A 22,347-nucleotide genomic window follows, 5' to 3' on the forward strand; every position below is an offset into this window, starting at 1 on the left:
TGAGTATTTATAATACTAATTTACCAGCATTAATACTTACATATAATATTAACACTTCTTTTTCTATTACTAATTATTTAATTGTACAAAGTTTATGCCATCAAAGACAATCCCCTGATGACACTATTGTGTTAAACGTCATCAAAGGGATTCCTAAAATGTACACCCTTTCCAAGAACCACTGACCGTTTCGCGTCTAATTTGGCCCCGGCAGTTCGTGTCGGGAAAATAGGTTAGATTTGAATAATAATTCTTTTACGTCCGGTTCACACTAGACCGTCGTGCACGGACATGCAAATTTTCAGTAACTGTTTCAGAATATGTGCCACCAGCCGCCTTGCGACTGGCTCGTAAACCTCGAATAAGTCACCGTCGACATGCCAGCGCGCCTATATAATATGTTAATGATACATCATTAGATCCGACCGCACGTAAACGATCTCGTAGAACACTTATCGGTATCCGTGGTTACGGTAAACGAGTCGTCGTAAAAGAAGAAAAGAAAGAAGATTTTCGACGGATAATAAAAACCACTTACAATATCGAACCTATACTACTGTCCATAGAACATCTTATCATGTTAATTATAAAATAATTTTTTCAGCAAGAGTTTATAATTTGCAAAGAACTTGTCAAATTGACGAACTTAATATCTGGACAATGGATATACCCACAAAGTTTTGATGGTGTAACCATGAATGAATATTGTAAACGCTGTAATCTCAACTTTTACAGCGGAAGTTTTATATTTAAACTACGACGAACAGTAACACAGTTATGCACCCCATGTTATTATCGGTAACATGTAATTTTGATGTAAGTTTAATTTATCTTTAGCCTCCTTTTTATTTTCATGTTCTAAGGCTATTCCCTTCAGATATTAATATTCCTCATTATATAAAAGTCTTTCGTTTAAAAATTATTTTTGCCCCGATTTGATATTTTTTCATAAATCTTCTTCTCAGCGATAAAAATTTATTTTCGATTACGTTCGAGTTTCGCGATACGTATCTGACCATAGCGCACTTAATTTTCAGGGCATCAAAAGGCATAGCTTTGAGGTGGTTTAGCAATGAACATCGCGTGCTCTCAAAGAAAATGCAAACATCGCGTTCGCCCCTTTTCATCGTTGGAAATTAATTAAAAATATTCCCCTCTATCCCGATGTTGCTCGTTCGACCCGATTTCCCCGCGAAAAAGTCTGCTGTATATTTTACAATTATGGGAGGAAATACGCACGAGATCTGACACGTGGAATTTTTATTCAACGCCGAAAAAGCGTCGGTTCGTTCGCGTGGAGTTGTAAAAATTTCAGCTTCTGTACCGCGTTGCTAACTTCTCCATTACGAATAAAAACGCTGTTGTTGGTTCGCCCGACAATGGAGCCTTTTATTGCTCCGCGATCCACAGTTTGCCAATCACGGTCAGTTTGCCAATATCGGTATCGTGTCTGAGGGACTCCCTTTGTCGAAACGTTCATACGACTTTTCAACGTATTTGTTCAACTTTGAACAAAATACTTGGATTTTTATTTCGTACACTTTTTGTATTACAAATGTACACAGATAAGTTTGCAGAAGAATAAATCGTCTATAAACATCGGTCAAAACGTAAGATTTTAATATTCTGTTATAATCTTATAAACTTTAGGAATTTTCTTGGTCTTTTCATCTCGGACAACTCTCCCAGAAGTTAGGTCAACAGAGTATCAAATGTTCCAAGCAAAGAATGTCAGTTATGTGCGTTAATTCGGTCGTATCAGACGTATACTCAAGATCGGTTGCATACATGCGTCGGAGAAGATAGCACCAGACGTTATGAGACGATTTCCTTGCCAGAAATTTTCCTCGGGACAGTCGACGGATATACATACATTTCTCACGAATTCTCTGTTTGCGAGCCTTAGACATGGTGTTTCGCGAATTTGATGCGACATGCGCGATACGCAACATAGCTGTGCATACATTCATCCGAGGTAGAATGCCCGCGTCAACGTACACGCGAAAATACCTGGTACGCGTTTAATATAGCATGCGATATTATTACGATGGTATTTAGTAATCGAACCTTCCACGACATAGAACCGTCCGTATTTGCAATTCGAGCAATGAAACCCGTTCAGAGAATCGGGCCAATAACGACCGATGCTTGATCACGTATAATTGATCCCTAATAACAATGAACGACAATTAATCGCGAACCATTACCTTCGATGAATCCTTACAACTGCCGTTGTGACTGTCCGGAATCCCTTTCATGATGAAATCGTATGTGAAATTGTGCGTTTGACGTTTGGAAATTCCATTTCAATAGACTTTCAATCGTACGCTTATATGTAGAACTATCGAACAGTTAATTAATCATGAATTAGAACGGAGAGGAATTATAGAGCGATATCACTGAATAACGAAAACACGATGTGTGCAGCAAGTAAGAATGTCTTTTATAATCGGCTATCGGGATGAAATTCAAGCGGAAAAATACCAACTGCCGTGTATGTATCGAGCGAAACGTACACGCGTAGTTGCATCGCGACACGGAGACGAATTTGTCACGAGAGACGAATTAATGAGACGATTATTGGAAGCGACGAATTTCAACCGCTAGCCTGACCCGGCAATAACACGTCACGACCAACTATTTTATCGCGGGTTAACCGTGATGCGGTGAAACGCCATAATAGTTTCATTAAAACGGTCGGAGTCGATGGGTTTGCGGCCCATTATTGGTTTTTACGAGCGGAGAAAAATAGTTTGGAAACCGTGGAAATTCGCGGCTCGTGGCGACCTTATGGTGAACTTCGTTACTGTCAAGATTATATAACACACTTCCGTTGACAAAAGAGGGTGAAGTACCCTAATTTTATCATTTTGAAAGAAAGAATCGAGAATTGCATAGCGTAGGTTTACAGCATTTTCCTAAAGAGCCTTTTGATCCGAACGAAGGTATGACTTCAAATACTTTTGTATGAAACGATTTGTTCTACGCGAATGAATTCATACATGAAAACGAGACAAAGAATCTATCGGAATCGTTGCCGCGGAACGAATGATCCTGAAAATGATTACAGAAGCACAAGGCAAGCTGATTTTTAACGAAACGAATACGCGGCAGATTTCTCCATATAAAAGCAATATAATGCTCGCGTTCGGCTCGATTAAACGTTTAAATTTACAACGAATCGAAGCGAAATCGGCAACAATTTTTCATCGCGTAGCCGGTTGGTTGGAACCGAGTTCGATGCTTAAATTCCTCCCGTGTGAATTGCGAAAATTTATCGAAGTCTGTGTTTTTATCGTTGTTAACGCATAATCCAGCGAAACGCTGTTCCACGTGATTTCATGCAATTATTTTGTAACGCGAGCATCGCGATGGAAACGGATAAAATGAAATCGCATCTCGGGGCAGAGACCTTACGCTTAGATAATATACATCAATAAATGCATCAATAAAGCATTTTTGTCCTCATCGCGTTGTTCGTTTAAACTCTACCGTTGAATATCATATTATCAGCTATTGTTAAACAATTTTACAAATTTCTTTTCGTTTCCCATGAAATTTAAATAAAAAGGAAATTATTCGCTCACCATTTTTTTTGAAACAAGTTGCCATAGGAGGTTTCCCTTTTCGTTTCACTTTCTTTTTCTACATCCACCTACAACTGAAATCAAATCATAAATCAATAACTTTCTGAAAATGATATAAAATTTAAATAAAGATAGCTTATTATCTAAATCTACATAAATCATTTATCAAACATTATCAAACTTTGTTTGCAAAAGTCACACAAGAATCACCGCGGGAAAGGGGTTGATGCAAAGAACGAGTAGCACGAGATACAAGTTCTTGACTGGGGGTTGATTCTCGATCAAGGAAGGGTTGCAACGGTACGGTAGGCTCTTTCGAGGGGGTGGTGGAGAATCTACTTCGCCTCCGGTGCCTAGCGATAAGACGCGAAACGGACGCGAAGCGATGGAACGTTAAGCCAACCGAAGAGAACATGCCAGAGGGTAGAGGGTGAAATTTCCACGTACGAAGAACCGCGACGATATGGATTTTCACTCGAGACGAAAGAAGAGCATTCCCGTGGCCATAACAATGGCGTATTCAACTAGCCGTGTCTACCCGTTTACCTGTTTTCAACGTCACAGAGGAACGACGAAAGAATGAGGAACGAGCGAAGAGACACGCGTGGGAGAATGAGGGAATATAAGGCGGGCATGCTCTATCTCGGCTGACGTAGGCCAAGGAAGTCGGGTTAAGACTGTATCGTTATCTTCACCAGCGATAACGATAGAATGGCCATTGCGGAGGGTAGCTACTGTTGGTTAGGTACACAGAGGCCCTGTTCGATCCATCATTCGCCCGTTCGAGTGCGCATCTTGACGTGAAACTGCATGCGATCATGTGTGAGCATGTACGTGCGGGAAAAAGCCGAAGGGAAGTTGAAACCAACGGAATCAGGATAAACGAACGAACCTTGGTTACGTGTGTAAACTAATTATTCGATCACTTCTGCTTTTCCATGATGCAGTCGGTTTCTTTATATACTTTTTACATTTCTACAATCTACTGGGATTCATCGTTAGTCACTTAAGGAAAGATTGATGGTTTTGAAAAAGTTTAAGATCGAAATTATAGCGGGAAAAATATTTGATTGATCGAATCGCTGAAGCGGGATTCGAACCTGGATCGTCCACTTATCTGCTCTAACCACTAAGCTATCTTAAGCTTCCCTCTAAAACTAACAGAATCGAATATGCTTCGCCCAAAGTTTAAACTCTAAACTTCTAAACCCAAGCGATAGCTAAGAGCACGAGCTCTAAGAGTTAGAATCTAACGCCTTATGGTATTTTCTGTATTACTACACTGCAGTTTCGGTATCATCCTTCCCGTTTACCCTCGTTTTCACTGACCATCGGCTACGAGCACGATTCATCCAAGCTCTCCTCGATGTCTGGATAGGTGGGATAGTGGAAGAGCGGTTAGATTTCCTGCAAGTCGGCGCAGCACCGCCTCGTTCATCAAGCGTGTGATGAAGCTGCTGGGTTAGACGAGGGCCTGAACGCGAACCACGGCATAAGCTAACCGCTCGTCTTATCTCGAATCGCAACGTCTTGTTAGACTTCCACTCTGTTCCCTCATTCACCGTCCCTCGCTATATTCCTCGTCGTCCTTTCGTTCCATCGTTCTTCCAGTTTCTCTACCGGCGTGCTCAAAGGAGAGCCGAGAATATTTTTCGGGTCGAAGGTCTCCTGCCGTGGCATCCAAGCTCTTTTCCTCGGTCTCGCGTCTGTCGTGCGACCGACAGCGAAAAAAGAAAATAGAACGTGAGCATTCGATAACGAGGCTGCCGGCCCAGTTTCTACTCCTTCCAGAGGAAAATCTCCCGCGTCTACGTAGGCAGAGGCGAATTTTTCCGCTGCATTTTCTTGACCTCGTTTTCAGCCGTATAAAGCGGAAGGGATCAGTTGCGACAACTTTCAGAGATTCTGGCTATTTCTTTGTCACTTCTATCCTTCCTTTTCCTGTTTCTTTTTATTTTCTTTCCTTTCTTTCCCTCTCTTTTGTTTTTTCATTACGCGTTGACTGAGCTCGGCTTCGTTACTGCTCGTTTGCACCCTTATTATACACCATGTTTCTGGTTTTTCTGCTTGCATTTCTGTGCCATGATTCACGAATAAAAATGTACAGAAAATGTTGAATAAAATTTATGTTTCTAGTATCGTGTTTTTTGTTTAATGTGCACCTAGGAGACGCTTTCGAAAATCTACTCGTATCAATTACCACCGCAATTAGATCAAACTAGTTTAGGAATGGCTAATTTCTTGAAGGAATCGTAAACAGGGATGTTGTATTGTTTGAGATGTTTAAGCTGGTTTAACAATACGTACGACACTTTGGTTTCTGTATATTTTGCACTAATTGTAAGATGGCAAATTGTGTCGTCTGTTCAAGCACCTCAAACAACGTACTCTCCTCCTTGTTTGTTTAGGTTACAACTTGTCACATTGTTATGACGCCTCTTCCTTGTACTAGTGATTTTTCAATTTTCATGTGAAAGAGATTCTTCTTGTCAGTTTGAACCTCATCATATTTCACATTACGAACATTTTCTCAGATGATTAGCAATGCACTGGAACCGAGAGATTGGCAGTGGAACTACCTAATTTGCGGGATTTAGTATGCAAAGCATGCAGGTTACAGATTCACATGAGTAATACTAAATTTGCCCTATCAAATATTTGCACATCATCAACTCTTTGATGTCTGACCTGACTTCGCATCATATCCTTTCGCTTATCGCGGCTGAAACGAGCTGATTCCCGCTGGAAATCATTAAAAACGAACCTCTGAATTTCGGTAGGGTTTACGTTGACGTTGCACCCTGAAGAGTGATACGGATTATTTGATGAAAATACCAATATATTTTTTTTAATTCTCCAAATGTACAGTAGCTGCTTTATACGAATTGAAACTGAAAATTTACCAACTAATTAGGAAGAAGCGTAATATCTGTAACGTGGATTTTGAAAATTCACCCGAACACGTTTCGAAAATTCTTGTTCAACGATGAAATGAACAATTAGATTCTGCTAGGGTATTTTCACCCCCTTTTCTCGCTGCACGCAGACCGAGCAATAACCATTTGCGAGTCGGCAACCAGTTACGACAACGCGTTCATGTAATTCCCAGAAGTTTCAGAGAACACCGGTTGCCACTGGTACGTTAGAGTTTTCGGAAAAAATTACAAGAAAAAGCTGGAGAAGAACGCTTCGTTTCGCGCCGTTATGCTACCGCGTAGTACTCTTTCTTCTCCGCAACGCATCGCGTTTTCATATTCGCACATGCTCTCTATTTTCCTCGAATTACGGAACCGCGTTCTGCGATTCCAACGAATTATTCGGAACAGAGAATAGCAAGGTAAGAATTAGTCTTGTGAAAAATTCAAATATCCAAGGAATTATTCATCTGCCTTTCGTTCCGTTTAAATGATTCACCCTGTACAGCGGGAGCTTATAGACACGTTTTACTCTATTTCGTGAAGTCGGGTCAAATCTTAACGTTGAAAGCTCGAGGAAGAAACGAGAATTTCGAATTTGCCGGAGGATCGACTCTTTCAGTCGTCGAAAGAGAGAATTCTCCTCTTTCACCCTTCGGGGGTGCCAAAATTGCTTCTACCGTCGAGGCACGACTAGCCGGAAACGAGTCTCGAAAACGTGCCCGGAGATATTTCTCGCGGGGTAATTTAAACGGGAGTAAATGAAATGTAATGCACTCTTTCTGCAACTCTTCCGCGGAAACAAACAAAATTTACATACCCCTTCTGGATTTCCTCTGAAACATTCAACCTTTTCTAGAACGGCCGAATTGAATAATAAGTTTACTTAATATTTTTGCGCGATATTCACCTATTTGCATAAAAGTTTCCATGAAACATAATAAACTATTTCGATGAAACACAGTTTGGTAATTAGTACGTAACAGGTAAAATCTTGATTTTCAAACACATTATTCAAAATTATTTTAGTGAAGAATAATCATTAATAGTTAGAAAGTTGGTTTCAACGTACGATCAATCGAAAAACGCGAGCCTCGAGTTGCAATTTTAATTTGCCCGCAATTCGAGTTGAATGTGCAACGAGGTTGCAAAAAAAAAGGCCGCAAAACAATCGCGCCGAATATTAGGAAGCACACAGCGATAATAATTAACTGGAACTTAAACAACGCGTTGAATTTTCAACTCGCCAGTATTCTGGCCGAAAGTTGTTGCAGGCGTTTCCGGTTTCATTTCGGGGGAAAACTTCTCGCTCGGCTGCAGGATATCGCGTAACACAGAGAGAGAAAGAGAAGCCTTCTAATCTCGCACGCCTGCACCCTTCATAACTTCCTCATCCGATCAATTCTCGATAATCCGGGAAAATGAAAACACGAACATCGAGGAAGAAGCGAACGAGGAAGAAAGGAAAAGAAGGAACCATCATCTCGGCTCTCTTTCTCGCTTTTCCGCCACTTTTCCACGCATGAACGGAATTTATGGAGTCGAGCTTCGTCGTAAATCCAAGGAGCGCTAAACGTCCACGGCATGCTGCGTGAAAATTAATCTTGTTTGCGATTAGTATCGCAGAATGAAGAGGATCGACGGATTGTTCCCCTTAATCTTCCTTATCCCACCGATGCAACAATTTGTAACACCTCTATAGTCATTACACAGGATGCCATTATTATCGTCGACAAAAATTAGTCGCAATTTTGTTCCGCTTTCTTTATATTGCAGTGATTGAACGTTGCAATAAAATTGCACTAACTGCAATAATTTTGAAACAGTAATTCTAGAATGGTGAATGAGAAGAGGTAGATGGGATAAAACGCCACGAAACACGGAGAAACTGTACCCCAGCGTAGTAATATAAACGAGAGGATTATCGACCAAGTGCACTTTTTTTATCTTCTTCCTCCTAGTTCTTCTTCTAGCCTGCAGCTTATCTGGCTAAGTTTTTCGCAAACTTTTCCAAAGATTCTCTTTCGTATCGCGAATGTCTCGTAGTCGTGTTATTCTTTTTCTCTCGTTGCTCTTTTCCTCGTCGGATCGACAGTATTAATTGTTTCTCTTGTAAACTGAAAGATTATACGATATATTCTGTAAAATTACTAATTTCTAAAAAGTTTTGTCAGAAATTTGCAAAACCTTAATTCGCTTCTTCCAAGTTAACTGATCGTTCAGAAGATCGTCTGCAAGAGGGAAATTCAGAGAAAAAACGGGTTCATACATGGAATTTTCCTCTAAGAAAAAGACGAGGAACGTGAAATTCCTGGCGACGTTTAGAATTACTCAATTCGCGTAAATTACTGACCGGCGTGAGCGAATGGTTAACGGTGCCAGTAGCTTTAAACGGCGTAAATTGAGACGGGGATGTTGAAGAAAATTCTCACGATCCTTTTCCCTCCTCTGTTTACGTGCTCGTAGCGTACACATTGTTCGTTCAACTCGCGAAGAAAGCGACACTTGCTGCCGCTGTTAGTCTAAATCTTGAGAAAATGGTACTTGATCCTTGCTACGCCCGTACACGCTTCCGCGAGCACATACGAATGCGACGACGGATGGATATGGATCCACCGTGTTTATCCGCTTGATCGAAAACAGTTTTCCTGCTACGCGATCTGTGTGTACGTTATGCGAATTGAAAATGGTGATACATCTTCCGAAACGGATAAACCCGAATCACATTGAACCAAAGCAAATAGTAGGTAATCGAAGATTTCAAACTGGTTGAATCGTGTGTAAAGACGAAATATGGCGAAAGATTTGGATGATTGACAACTTTAAAGCGAATATTAAATAATTAATAGTTTTATGACTATAATTATATGAAAATAATTTAAATATTAATTACTAAGGTTGACTAAACTATCTGCGTTGAGTTCATTTTTATCCAAGCATGATACGTTGTTTCCCTTCGTGGTTAAATTTTTAATAGGTATGCACGGAACAATGGCATGCAAATGGAAAATAATTTTTCAGAAGTTTCCCTTTGGAACTTCTCGGATCGTATTAATAATAATGTTCGGCTAATATAATACAGTTGCACCGGGAAAGCCTGTTAATTAACGAATTCAGAAATTTGTAATTAAAAGCAGCGCGAAATAATGAAATTGAAGGTAAATGAAAAAATGCTCGCGGCAACACCGATATTCTATCGTCCCGGCACAAAACCATAATGGGAGTCATAAATTTTCCTACGTCTCGACCAACTAATTTTCGAGATGCAAATCATCAACAAGTTCCCTCGCGTACTTGCTCAAACAATCGCATGTATTTCATTGTTTCCCAAAGATACTACAAAACATGCTTATTTAAAATTGTAACGATGATTGCGTGAGTTTGTATGATTTATATAAATTTCCTTCTATAATTTTCGACTAAACACGAAAATGAATATTACTATCATATCAACGTTTATAAATTTTTATCAAAATTCAACGGGTTAATGAAAGAAGTTCGCTGCTCTATCGCGAGCTTTAGCAATCGTCGACCAGTGATTTACGTTCCCGTATTACCTGTTTGCGAGTTACAACGGTGTTTACCTGGTCGTACGACAAACAGACATAAAATGTCCGCGGGTTGGATCGATTCTTAACTCGAGCCATCGAAATCCGATGCACGGATTTAATTATACAGGAAATACGCGTTGCTGTACAGAACTGAATTCGTTGCAGCCCGAGGCGCATCGCTGTACGTACTCTAACATAATATGTAGCTTCGAACGAATATGGTATTTGTAAAATTTTCTATCACGTCGACATCATGTTCGCGAAACACGTATCGTGCGATGTACAAACTGATAAGATTCTACCTCCTCCTCTGTATTACTGATATTAAACTCCATCAAATTTCCCATCCACCGGTTCGTTTATCCAGAATTGAATAGCGGCAATTTCTCTTTTCTTTCCTGCCGAGTTTTTCGGAATCACTGCTTTTCCAGGAGAAACGATATTAAGGTGATTTAACGCTTCAATCTACGGAGATATTAATCTCTGTCATTTCTGCAAATGTAGGTCCCGATTTCGATGGAACATCAGAAGACGTGAAATGAAAGAAGAGAAGCGTGACCCTAGGAATTTCGAACAATTTGCAAAATTTAAATAAGATTAAGAAGAAAAAGGGAAAAATTGATAGTCATTTTCATTTTTAAGTCTGGATCGGTTGCGAGTCTGCCTGTGAGGTGTTTGCGGGCGATCAAGTGAAACAAAAAATTGACACCCACGAACCTTTGTTCCATCTAGTCGCGTGGCAAACGCCCGCGCATACGAACGTGCGGGCGATACCCGTTCGCGTGAATCAAGCCCGAAGTGTTGCAAACGCGAGAGCAAGTTGCTTCTTTCATTCGGATAAAGTTGGCGCCGACTGACAAGCGTGCTGCGCGACCGCTTGAAAATCTGCCAAAACACCGGGAGCACAGTTTAATCACGCTGCAGGTCTGGCGAACGCTTCGTAACGGATAACGTAGTCGCGTTTTCAGGTGAACCAACCGAGCGCAACTGTTTATTTTTTACATAATTGAACGCAGCCCGAAGGAAACTGCTCTTAAGTGACGTGAAAACGCGTCACAAACGAAGAACGTACGTGTGACCCGGTTAAAGGGTTTCTGCACATAGACCACGTCAAAGAATATTGCATTCTAAAAATTTTAAGTTTCCGTCTTATGAAATTTGAAAAAAATCACTAAGGAAACTGGACAAGGTGGTTACTGCACTTCGCCTTTCCACGGCGGGTAATTACTAAGCGGAATTTGTATGCACGCATCCACGGACCACCTGTATTTACCATTCCGCGCCATCGTGTATTTATGCGAGCCCGGAGCGGTAAAGTGAATTGAAAATTTCAGTGGATCGCGACCCCACATTCGCTGGGGTACCACCGAGCTTTCAACTTCCGTCATTGCGGAGTCCGCGTTCTTTCCTTCGTTCCGGTTTTCATATCCACACGCATGCGCCTTTAACCGAGCCGATACCACTTAACCACGCGGGTTTCCGTTTTAAATCCCATATCCGGCTTTACGAAGCTCGCGATTTATTCCGATTCGAACAACTAGTGATAATTGGATTTTAAAGTATTTGTTAATTTTGGAAAGTAATCCAGCTTTATCTTCATCAAGTAATAATACAATCATCAACGATACTTCGTTACAACTACTCTTGCCTTTCAATCAGGATAACATAATAAAGCGAAACAACGTGAGCCGAGCGTAATTTCCGCACGGCAGTGTGAATATCAAGGAGTGTAACGTGTCTTTGAGTATTTCGAAAGCGTGAGCTATAGAGTGAATCAACGTTTACCTTTCCTACGTGCACACACCCCCGCGTGTGTGTTTGTGGGGTGAAAACGAGTATCCCGTGAGTCGGGAACACAAGATACGAGCGACAGAACGTGGCAGACACCGAGCGAGCTCGTGATCCTGGCGAGGCATACAAAGTAAGACAACTCCGTGAAACAATGAATAACAAATGGAAATTGAATCGAGGTTATTAAGCTAAACGCGTGCCGGCTTATCTTGTTGCGACTTATGAATTATTAATACCGTCTGCGTCATAATACTCGGCCGGGACGGGGTAGGAAGAAAATTATTTTATCGGCTCCGAGGATTGCGGCGAACGCATCGCGTGAGAATTTAATGACAGGATGGCGATGAGAAGACACGACGGTACACGATGCTTCGTTATGACTCGCTTTTGTTTATTATGTATCATATCCTGTTCCACAGCCTTTATGTGGCTCGTGTTTTAGCTACAATTTACATATTTACTCTAAAAAACTAGTGGCATCGGCATTTTCTATCGAACTTGAAATCTGAAGATTCTTATGATTTTTATGTTACATACTAAATAACTGTTCTATTTCACATCGCAAGTGGATTCGAAATACAGATGAACCGTGTACACTTATCGAACAATTAGTTTCATTAAGTGCACACATCCAGGAGGACCAATTATTCCGTTCTTCGGTTGCAGCTCTACTGAAAAGTACATTGTGGCCGGTGCACTTAAGACCCGGCCATTGTGCTCGCAACAACAGAAGTTACCAGTCTGCTAAGCGCTTTCGTCACGTGCGGCCCAGCCTGACCATTCCCACGACCACAGCGACAATTGTAATTAATGATGCTAAATTAGATCTGAGTCGGTTGAACTTCTTTCGAAAGCCTCTTAATGGTCTGACAGAGGGTCAGTATTATCGTCGCGCATTTAAATCTATTAACGGGGTCAAATCGTCGACGTTCTCAAAATTCTCACCCTCGGTAATGTTCAATTAAATCGAACAATAGTCGAAGAAGTTGAGGTCTTTTTGCTATGAAACGATGAGAAAGGGAACACGGATCGTCAAGAAGGAAGCATAAGGAACAACGGGAAGCATCGTAAAGCAGCAACTTCCAGTTGAATCTGTTAACCAGGAATGAGGATTTAACTCGTCACTCGAATAAAGGACAAACCTCGTATACGCTAATAGAGGGGCGTACTTGAAGGAACTGTTGTTAACAATGCATCTGAATTCTCGAATACGATTATCCGACAGTAAGGTGTCGTAAAAGGAAACGTGAAATAGGAACGAGAATACGTACGGAGCCGATCTTCTTCGCTTTAAAACTTTCACGATTCTACAGAAGGAACAGCCAAAGGGGACGTTAATGCGACGTCGTCATTCGTCGCTGCGCGGTGAAAACTTAACGCACAGTCGACATCCTGAATAAAGCAACGTGGATAACTCGTCCTGCTCGAAGAGCTTGTCATCGATTTCTTCTCCAGTCGCGAGAAAAAAGGAATTTTGTAGATCTGAAGAAAATAGATTTCCGAAAAATCAATAATAAGAATTTAGAGGGAACATTGATTTTTTATGGACAGTTAATCCTCGAAAAATGATTAGAGTAACGCTTTAAACTACAATACTAATTAATTAATTCGGGAATTTGCAGATAAGTGGAAATCCGAAGAAATTTCACGGTTCACGTTAATTAAGCAGCACGGTATCACTTTGTGCCGGTGGTAATCCCTTTAAGATCAATCGACTATGATTCGGTTGGTGGGAAGCAGGAACACGCTGCGATGATATACCGCACACGATTTTGATTATCCGCAGGACCGTCGTTAGCAATTTCCGTAGTCGGTTGCTAGGACGGCGTCGAATAACCACGAAGTACGGATGCCAGTGAGAGTTAAGCTGGTATTTCGCTCACACGAATATCTACACGTTTCTGCTACGAAACACGATACACGCTTGTCAAACGTTTCTCCTAAACTTATCCTGAATGAAAATTTCCAAAAAAATTCTATTTTTACTCATTTACTCATTCTTTGTACACACATACTCCTTCCCAAGTACCACTTTTTATTCTCGAACCATTTAAAATTAGCCTGTTTTTATGAAACGATCAAAAGTTTATTTTCTCCCCGTTTTACGAAGCCGGAGAGTATTGGCGCGTAGGTGTCGCGAGCACAAGGGGTGCATTACATAAAATAGAGCTGTCGTAAATTGAGTTCGCGCGGAAGGGCCTCTGTACGCGAGAAAAATTCTGCGTCTATCAAAGTTTGTAGCCTGGCAGAACGGTTGTTACTTCGTTTCGCCCGACGATTTTACAGTACGCCGTTCTTGCTTGGCTGCCGAGAAAGGGGAACGAGTAAAAATGGAACGGCTCAATCTTGCCGTACCAAACTTACTCCTTACATAATAATTCCATCAAATTATCGATACAAATAAAATTTATAACCCGAGAATTACGAACGGTAAAAAATAGTAGAAACGAGACGATGAAAAACAGGAGGAATTAAACAAAGAAATAGAAACAGGGAAAAGAGGTCAAAGGAATTGAAAATAATGATAAAATACGGCAAGATTGATTGCGACAAAAGTGGTAGGGAAAAAATATTGCAATCTGTATAGAATCCACGAAAATCGCTTTTGACTGTCGCTTTGATTCATCTCCTACCTCTTCTACATCGACGATGCCGTGTGACAACTGAAATATGAATCCAAAGAATATCTTGACTCTCCGTTTCCAAGAAAGGAATCATAAATCATACGATGAACGGTAAAGAAAAATACGATCGTCTGCGAATCGAGGATAATGTCCAGCATGAAATTATAGGTCGATTAGTTCCTGGGGAATTTTACTCTTAATCAAAGGTAAAGTCTCGATTAGTTCGGCTCGATACCGTGCACGAAAGTGTGGTTACAATTGGAATATCGCGTCTGGCTTAAAGCCAGATTAACGTGCCGAATATCCGCGTTGAAATTCGCTTCGAAAGACACGATCGGTTTACCAGGGTCGTGCCCATTAAGCGACCGACTCGTTTACTCTCCCATCTCCCATCTACCTATTAATTATTTCGCCTTTTAAACCCTTCGAACCTTCGAACGTTTCCTTTACCTGTCTCGTTCAAAGATATTCTATTAAATTGCACAACGCCCTGTGGGAGAAGTTTGGGTCGTATCTAATAAACGTTATCCGTTTCGCGAAGAAACACGGACCGAGTCACGTAAGTGGGACAGGTAATCTTGTTTGGCAGAGGTGCGACAATGTGTTCCGTGTTTGAGACAAACTGTTCGTGAGAAGTACACTTCTCAAGCTAAACTCGAAGAAAAATTGATTATTTAACACGTTCGCCGCTCGGTTCAATCGCATTTATTTAAAATACCATCGTTTCATCTGTCAATTTAAATGTGAATTGAATGCCACAGGAGATATCGATAGATGGCATAGCAGATAAGACATATTTTCTATAATATATTAATATCATACCGTTCACGCTAGACAGAAAGTGGAAAGTTTAATTTGAATCGATCGTATCACGACTGATTGCAGTTTAATGACGTGGGAAAAATGAACACATATAGCACGACACGCAATAAATATAATTATTCAGAATATGATGGTTTCATTTTCCAATTTAAACTTTCCATCCGCTACTTCAGAACCGAATATGATATAAACACTACTCAGAATTTCTTTTCTATTTCTGTTTCGATTATTCGATTGTATTAAATTCATGTTGCTGGTATTTTGTTATGAATATTTAATACTCCCGGTATCGGAGGATAAATTTTCTCTGCAACAAATACTATCATTGAAAATTCCATTCTAGTGATATTTTAATCCATGTGTCAAATATCCGGTCGGATAATTTGACAGCAACTTGGAAAGTTCCTTAAAATTTGACGGTTTTTGAGGATAAAATAGGAACTGAAAACGGACCTAGCAAATTTTACCCACTATCGAGGACTAATGGGTATTTAATTAACTTCGATAAAATATTCATAGGATACGGAATAAGTATCGTGTTGTTTGCGAATGGAGGATCGATAAGTGTCGAAAATCGCTGCAACGGTGATAATCGAGCCTTCGGTTTTACCCAAATATGCATCGTTTGCATTCTACCTCGCGACACGAGCGTTCTTCGTTAACAGACTGTGTTATCCCGATCGATGGCATCGTTAAACACTGCACGCAGGTTAAACATGCAACAGTATGAAATCGGGATTACGCTGCTTTCGCAGGAAGCACATACTCGAGAATCGCGTAGTAATACCCTGGCCTCAACGATTAGAGCTTACGAGCTTGCACTGCTCTTGTCTGCTTCTCTCTTCTTCCTCCCCTATTTCTCTTATCCTGCCTCTCTATCGCTCCAACCCTCTCCTGTCTTCACGTCGATATGCATATAGTAAATTCATATTCTCTAAATTTACGCTACCTACACAACAGAACACGAACGCTCTTTCTACCTGTCCCACTTGAAAATAAATTCCAACGATAGATCTTAGATGAACAATAACAGCGCTGAATTTAATAGAAATCAAATTACTAATTGGAGTTGATTTTCTTTGAATTTGGTAATTGAAATAATATCTAGTCAGGATGAAAGGTACTACTCAAGAAACGCTTAATAAAGATTATAAGCGTTTTTGTAATGTTAGAACGACGTTACGCAGCCTGTTAAGAGGAGCACCAACAAGTTGCTCGTATAATGTTATTTAGCTACAAGCAGGAGCGTGTCCAGGGTTTCGAGTTAATTGAGGTCGTGCGAGTTGCGGCTTCCATCAGTTAAGATGCAATTGATGGCCAATACGGTGGTTGAAATGCAAATGAAAGCGTTAACTTAGCGTTAACTAACTCGCAAGAAGCTCTTTACACAGAACGAGTAACGTCCATTGCTCTCTATTCAGAAACTTACAACGATTCAAAGCGTGAACGCATAAAACAGTAACCATTACTCTAATGGAAATGCAGTGGTCAATTTCAACTGAAAGCGTCAACGATTATTCAGAAACGAATAGTTAGTTTGGGAAGTTTTAACCGCATGGACGAATATGTGGGTAATGAGTGCCCCGGTGTTCCAATTTCGAAAACGCAAACGCAACATATATCACGTCACGTTGATTGATCAAACTGTGCCATGATGAACGGTGACGCGTAATCTTCTTTTTGCTTAAAAAAACCGCAAAGATAAATCTGTCAAAATCGCACTTCTAGTTGAAATTTTTGCAGGAGATATTTCTGCACGTAACTTTGTATAAAATTTTGTAAGAAAGGAAACTGAAGAGGGCAAGCAGATTAATACTGATCTCCTTAGAAACTTTGTTCAAATTTAGAAACTCTTACATAAAAATTCTAAACATATGTAATAAAGAAAAACGTTTTACGTCTCTGACAAAGTATCATCAAGTGGGCAAAATATATTACTCGCCGAAATTGCGGACATCGGTGAATTTAGAGGATAAAAGTGTAGGTGGCTCGTGAAGATGGCAAGCTAGAAAGTACCGGGGCCAACGGGGAATAAAGGATAAAAGCGGAATAATGTAATGCACGGAATGATCGTTAGCGACGACGAAACGTCTGCTGTCGAGAGCTGAAGCTTTATTACCGTCGAAATGGATTTTTCGCGGCCAGACGTGGAAAAGTGATTGCGACACAGCGCGGTCCACACGCGTCTCAGACACGCCACTCGTGGAATTGCAGCTTCCAAATTGAGAAAAATATTTTCCACCGTTGCATGTCGAAACGAAACGTTTTGTTCGAAGCAGTGCTCGTTAATTTGCTCGACGCTCTTGCAACAGCTTCAGGTTCTTTTTTACGAAGACGCCTTTAATTTAAATTCTACACTGAGCAGAAAATCAGCGCGTGTTGTAGTGGCGCAATATAACTTGGGTTCATTAATCGACGGATAAAAAAATTAACGAAAAAACGCAGAAGAGGCGCCCATTATTTCAATTCTTCGAGCGTTTTAATTTATTTTCGAACTTAGGAATTTAACAACGAAAATCGTTCAGCTTTCTTTGCCACTTACAAATATGAAATTTTAATTAATTTTTCAAAGAATTTCATATTTCTTGAATTCGTATAAATAAACGAATAACTCTTGTTGACTGTCGAATAATAAAAACCGCTGAAGAAACGTCCATTATTTCAGCCTTCGAATGGTTTTCGTTTATTTTCGAGAGAAAGAATGGAGCAACGGGAAGCAGCTGATGGAAAGACAGCCGCGAAAGCAATATAATAGAGACCAGCCGAAGAAACAAAGTGTCATGGGGAGGATGATTTCAGGCTCGTGGCAGCTTGGACGTACGTGCTATGGCGCTCAATATTGCGTCGGGGTTATTGCGAGAAAGGTGGAAACCGCAGGTTACGGCCAGAAGCAGCAGAAACTTCCCTGGACCGCAATAAATAGAGATATCCGGCAAATATCGAGATCCTTCCAGTCGTCGAACCCATATGTTCGCTCTGAACCGAGCAATTTAGAAATGCAAGAGAACGATCATGATCGGATTTATGGCACATTGATACTTATCGTTAGCGATAACCGAAGATACCATAAAAACTTGAATTTTATTTCTAATCGTTTGACAAATTCAAATTCATGACAGTGTCTGTCGAAAAAAACAAATCTACCGATCGAAAGACTATATATCACACGATTGGAAACAACAAAGTTAATAAATCATTGATGCTGGTGTCATGTAGCGCGCCTGATAAACTATTCCAGCCTTCCATTCTATATTGCAAACAACGCGAAGTTACTACTGCAACTCTTGGCATTGCAGCAGCAAAATTACCAGCAAAATAGTTTCGTAAGAAGGAGCCTGTTCCAGGCGAATTCGTTGAAGGGAATCTTATCGTATAACGAGAAGTGAACCTTGCAAGATACGATGGGAGATATCTCAAACGTTTGAACATCCACGTATTATATAGTACATAATATCAATGTAACGGAGGTTCCCTGTACATTCGTAATCCGGCGTCAGACAAGCGTGGATGTGTATGTTATCCGGTTCAGTAATCCGGACGTGGCGGATATTACAGGTATCCGCGTCACTGTCATACAACAAAAGATTACATTGTATCGTGCGAAGCATCCCAAGTTCATTGCTTATTTCCCGTTTTGTGAAACTAGAATTTGTATAGCACTGGTAAGAAGGCTCGTTGTAACAAATCGATGAAATACGATTCTTTTAATAAAGATCGATGAACGCCGTTGGAAGCAGTTTGCACGCATGCCGATGGTCAGTGTAAACTGTCGCGAATTAGGTTGACCAAGCTAACGATGCATCGAGTGCAACAATGACGACAGCGTTCAAGCACTCAACGGGCGGTGCTAACGAGGTTAGATTATGCCGGTGTGCTGCCAAGCGAACCGATGCGACTCGAATTTCAGACGAACGTATCGATTGTTTTCTACACGGACAGGTGATCGCAAATTGACCGCACGTTGCGCGGTTTAAACGAGTTACCACTGTCTTATTGTTCCTTCAGCTGGTTGAAATTGACCCACCTTATCGTATAATACGTACTGAGTAATTGAAACGTTTGGAATCCTTTAACTTTGCAGTGGGTCGTTCATATCGCAGTAGTCGTACAGGCTCATAAGTCAGCCGTGTTAATAAGAAATTGCAGCGATATTATAATCTAATTCTAAGTTTCAATGGAAACGTATTTGATTTTGGAGTAATTTCAATGTTGACCTAAATATTGTCTGATCGAATCGAGTGGTCTCTCTGTACCGCATCGAACAGATGTTAACTATTTACCTGGACCAATCGCTGCTTCTATTCAGTTGTCCCGAACGCTCACCTGCACCTGTCCTCGAATTCAAAGGAAACGAGTGCCCACCTCGATGTGATTGGCATTCAACCACGTCCACCTGGACTCTTTTCTAAACTCTACGTCAAGGGAATCATCCTTAACGGGTATCCAGTAACTCCGAAAAATTGCTATTCAAAATATTTATTTCATCCATGGTGGATGATGACGACCTAAATTCTCGTTGGAAATTATTAAAGTTTTCTGTGAGAATTCTGAATAATTTAATTAAGGAGCTAAATTTGATGATGATAATGAAGGGCATAATAAAAAATTTGAACAATCCGAAGCGTTAATGCTTTCGATGGATAGATGAAAATGGTCAGAAGGTAACAAGAGGATGGGTAAGAGGACGGCGATAGAGCGAAGAGACGACAGGAAACTCGCTTTGATGTTTAACCATTGCAGCTGCTAGGTATTTCGAGAATTTCCCAGACATTCGGTGGAGCGGTTCTGTAATACAGCTTCGTATGTAACTACAGCGAGAAGGCCCGGTCCGGCAATCCAACCGGCGAGCCAACTTCTGAAGTATTTCGTTCCGGCTTGGTTAACAGCGGCGGAGGCGCAGCCGCGTTACGAGATCGGACCGCACAGCACGTGGTAATTACCACCTCGTGGCTACCTTGCAAATATCATCGTTTCCGGAATCGAGCAAGCCTCTGCGAGCATACTGCCGCAAAATTACAAGTTATTCCTTAATGAAGATCAGCCGATGTTCAGGAAACAAGCTAAACCTTTCAGTTTTTTTAATCGTAAACTTCATTTGCACGTGCCGACGCGTAAACTTTGAATTACAAAATGGTCCCGAAGCTAATTGTATGAAATTTAAATAACGCAATCACGTTCGAGCTAAGAAGCTTCCTTGTGGGAGTTAATTATCCTCCACGTCGCGCAAATAATTCGTTACTTTTAGACGTAAATTACTAGAAACTGCAAGAGACACTGATTGGGAGACGAAGAGAAATTTCGGGCCGGAAACGAAATTAACAGTGCTTCGTGGAATACTTGAATCTCATAATGACGCGGAAAGCTGCGAATCAAACGTACGCTTTCACGCACCTTGTACGTTTTTCGCCAACCTTTTGAACCGAACTCATCGTGATATTACCGTTTCGGGAATAATCGAACGTTTTCAACGTTAAAAGCGGCGCTGGTGTTAGTCGAGGCCAATGAAAAACCGGAAACGCGAATGCGAGGCGGTAGTAAAGCGAACGAATTCGAGGGAAATGATGCACTGTATTGTGCGTGTAACGTTCCCTCGGAAACGAAAGCGTTATTCGGCGAATAATGTTACTTCCCGGCGAATACTGGGGCCAGACTGTTAATTTTCTGAATGCGTTTTACTGTTGACCCCTATTTCGAGCCGCAAATTCATGTCATCGACGGTCATTATCACTTGTGTACACTACGATTCATGTGCGTTACAATTTTCAGTGATGCGAACGCGTTAAATGCAGTACAGGTCAAAGTAGTACATAGAAAATTGAAGACGTGCAATAGATAGAAAGAGCATGGATAATGACAGGGAAAATTAAGTCAAAATCACAAACATGTGGTACTGGCCCTCGGTGTTAAAGAGCTTAGTTTAATACAGGTAACTATGTTGACATACGAAATGGGAGTTCAAATATAAAAATGATAATATAATAGCTTGGTACAAGATAACTGAATTGATTGAAATACTAAAGCAAATACAGCCACGCCATACCGTGCTCTGCTATGGTATCCTTTCGTTTTGAAACCCTATTACCCCCGGTCTCTATTTTCTCTCACAAGATTCAATTAGAGCGCAAGATAATTACGTGGCGTTGTATTTGATAAGAATTGACGGTAAAACCCGTCATTGTTTTCCATTAGAAACGCCGAAGAAAGGAGTTTTACGGTAGAAAGTACACCAGAAACGATTCTTGTTTTTCTACAGTGAAAACAAAGAAACGACGCGAAAGATTAGAGATACATACGCGGAAAATAATTTGAACTAGGATAATTGTATGCAAATGATACGAAGCCGCAAGCCGTAAGACAGCCAACACGAAATTGAAACCGTGCGAAAGGCGTGTGCGGGTGCTGTTCGTGTTTGGCCAAGGACCGGAAATTGCGAAGCCACTGTTTTCCTAATTTCGGACACGAATGAAAGCGCCAGCCGACGACTAATAAATACAAACGATTCTCTTCTCTTCATAAATAATCTAAGCCGGCTGCAAACACGTGGACAATCCGATTTAATGAAGTTGACGAACATCCTTTCGAATGCGACAATTTCTCTGAAACTCACTGGTCCATTTTGTTTCGCGTTCAATTAATAACGTGCAATATTTCCGGTTAATCTCACGACACTGTATTCATTTCAAAATATTAGCAACATAATAATTCGAACTTACTGAAAGTATTACGGCAATTATAAAGACGAAACTTGGAAATAGTACTGACATAACCAAATAAATAATATTTGCTGTTAAACAGCAACAAATTAAAAATATTCGACGAAACAATTGTTCGTTTAATATAAATTGATCAATCCATTAATATGGAACTAAAGTAGGAAATATCAAACGTACCTGTAATAAATAAATCGTGCACACCCTACGTAGCGAAACACGAATGATTTTGTATTAATGCTAATGACACGACAGTGATTGTAATAATATTTAACATTTCTATTTCATTTGTATACCTGTATCATAATATATGCAGATTAATTGCACGATCGCGTAACAGTACACGC

The 22,347-nt window shown here is 40.6% G+C and overlaps 1 protein-coding gene across 8 annotated transcripts in view; it reads right to left on the minus strand.

The window, feature by feature from the left end:
• The window catches only part of kek5 (leucine-rich repeat, immunoglobulin-like domain-containing kekkon 5 protein), a 239,796-nt gene that overhangs the window by 116,895 nt on the left and 100,554 nt on the right, over positions 1-22,347 (minus strand). For 5 of the 8 annotated variants that reach the window (XM_034339824.2, XM_034339826.2, XM_034339830.2 and 2 more), the window contains one exon: positions 3,588-3,661. The exons of the other annotated variants lie outside the window; for them this stretch is intronic. The gene's annotated coding sequence lies outside the window, so the exon portion shown is untranslated. The remainder of the gene's footprint in view (positions 1-3,587; positions 3,662-22,347) is intronic. 8 annotated transcript variants of the gene reach the window in all.

The sequence above is a fragment of the Osmia lignaria genome, chromosome 10 (genome assembly GCF_051020975.1).
Source record: "Osmia lignaria lignaria isolate PbOS001 chromosome 10, iyOsmLign1, whole genome shotgun sequence".
In the NCBI taxonomy this organism is placed as follows: Eukaryota; Metazoa; Arthropoda; class Insecta; order Hymenoptera; family Megachilidae; genus Osmia; species Osmia lignaria.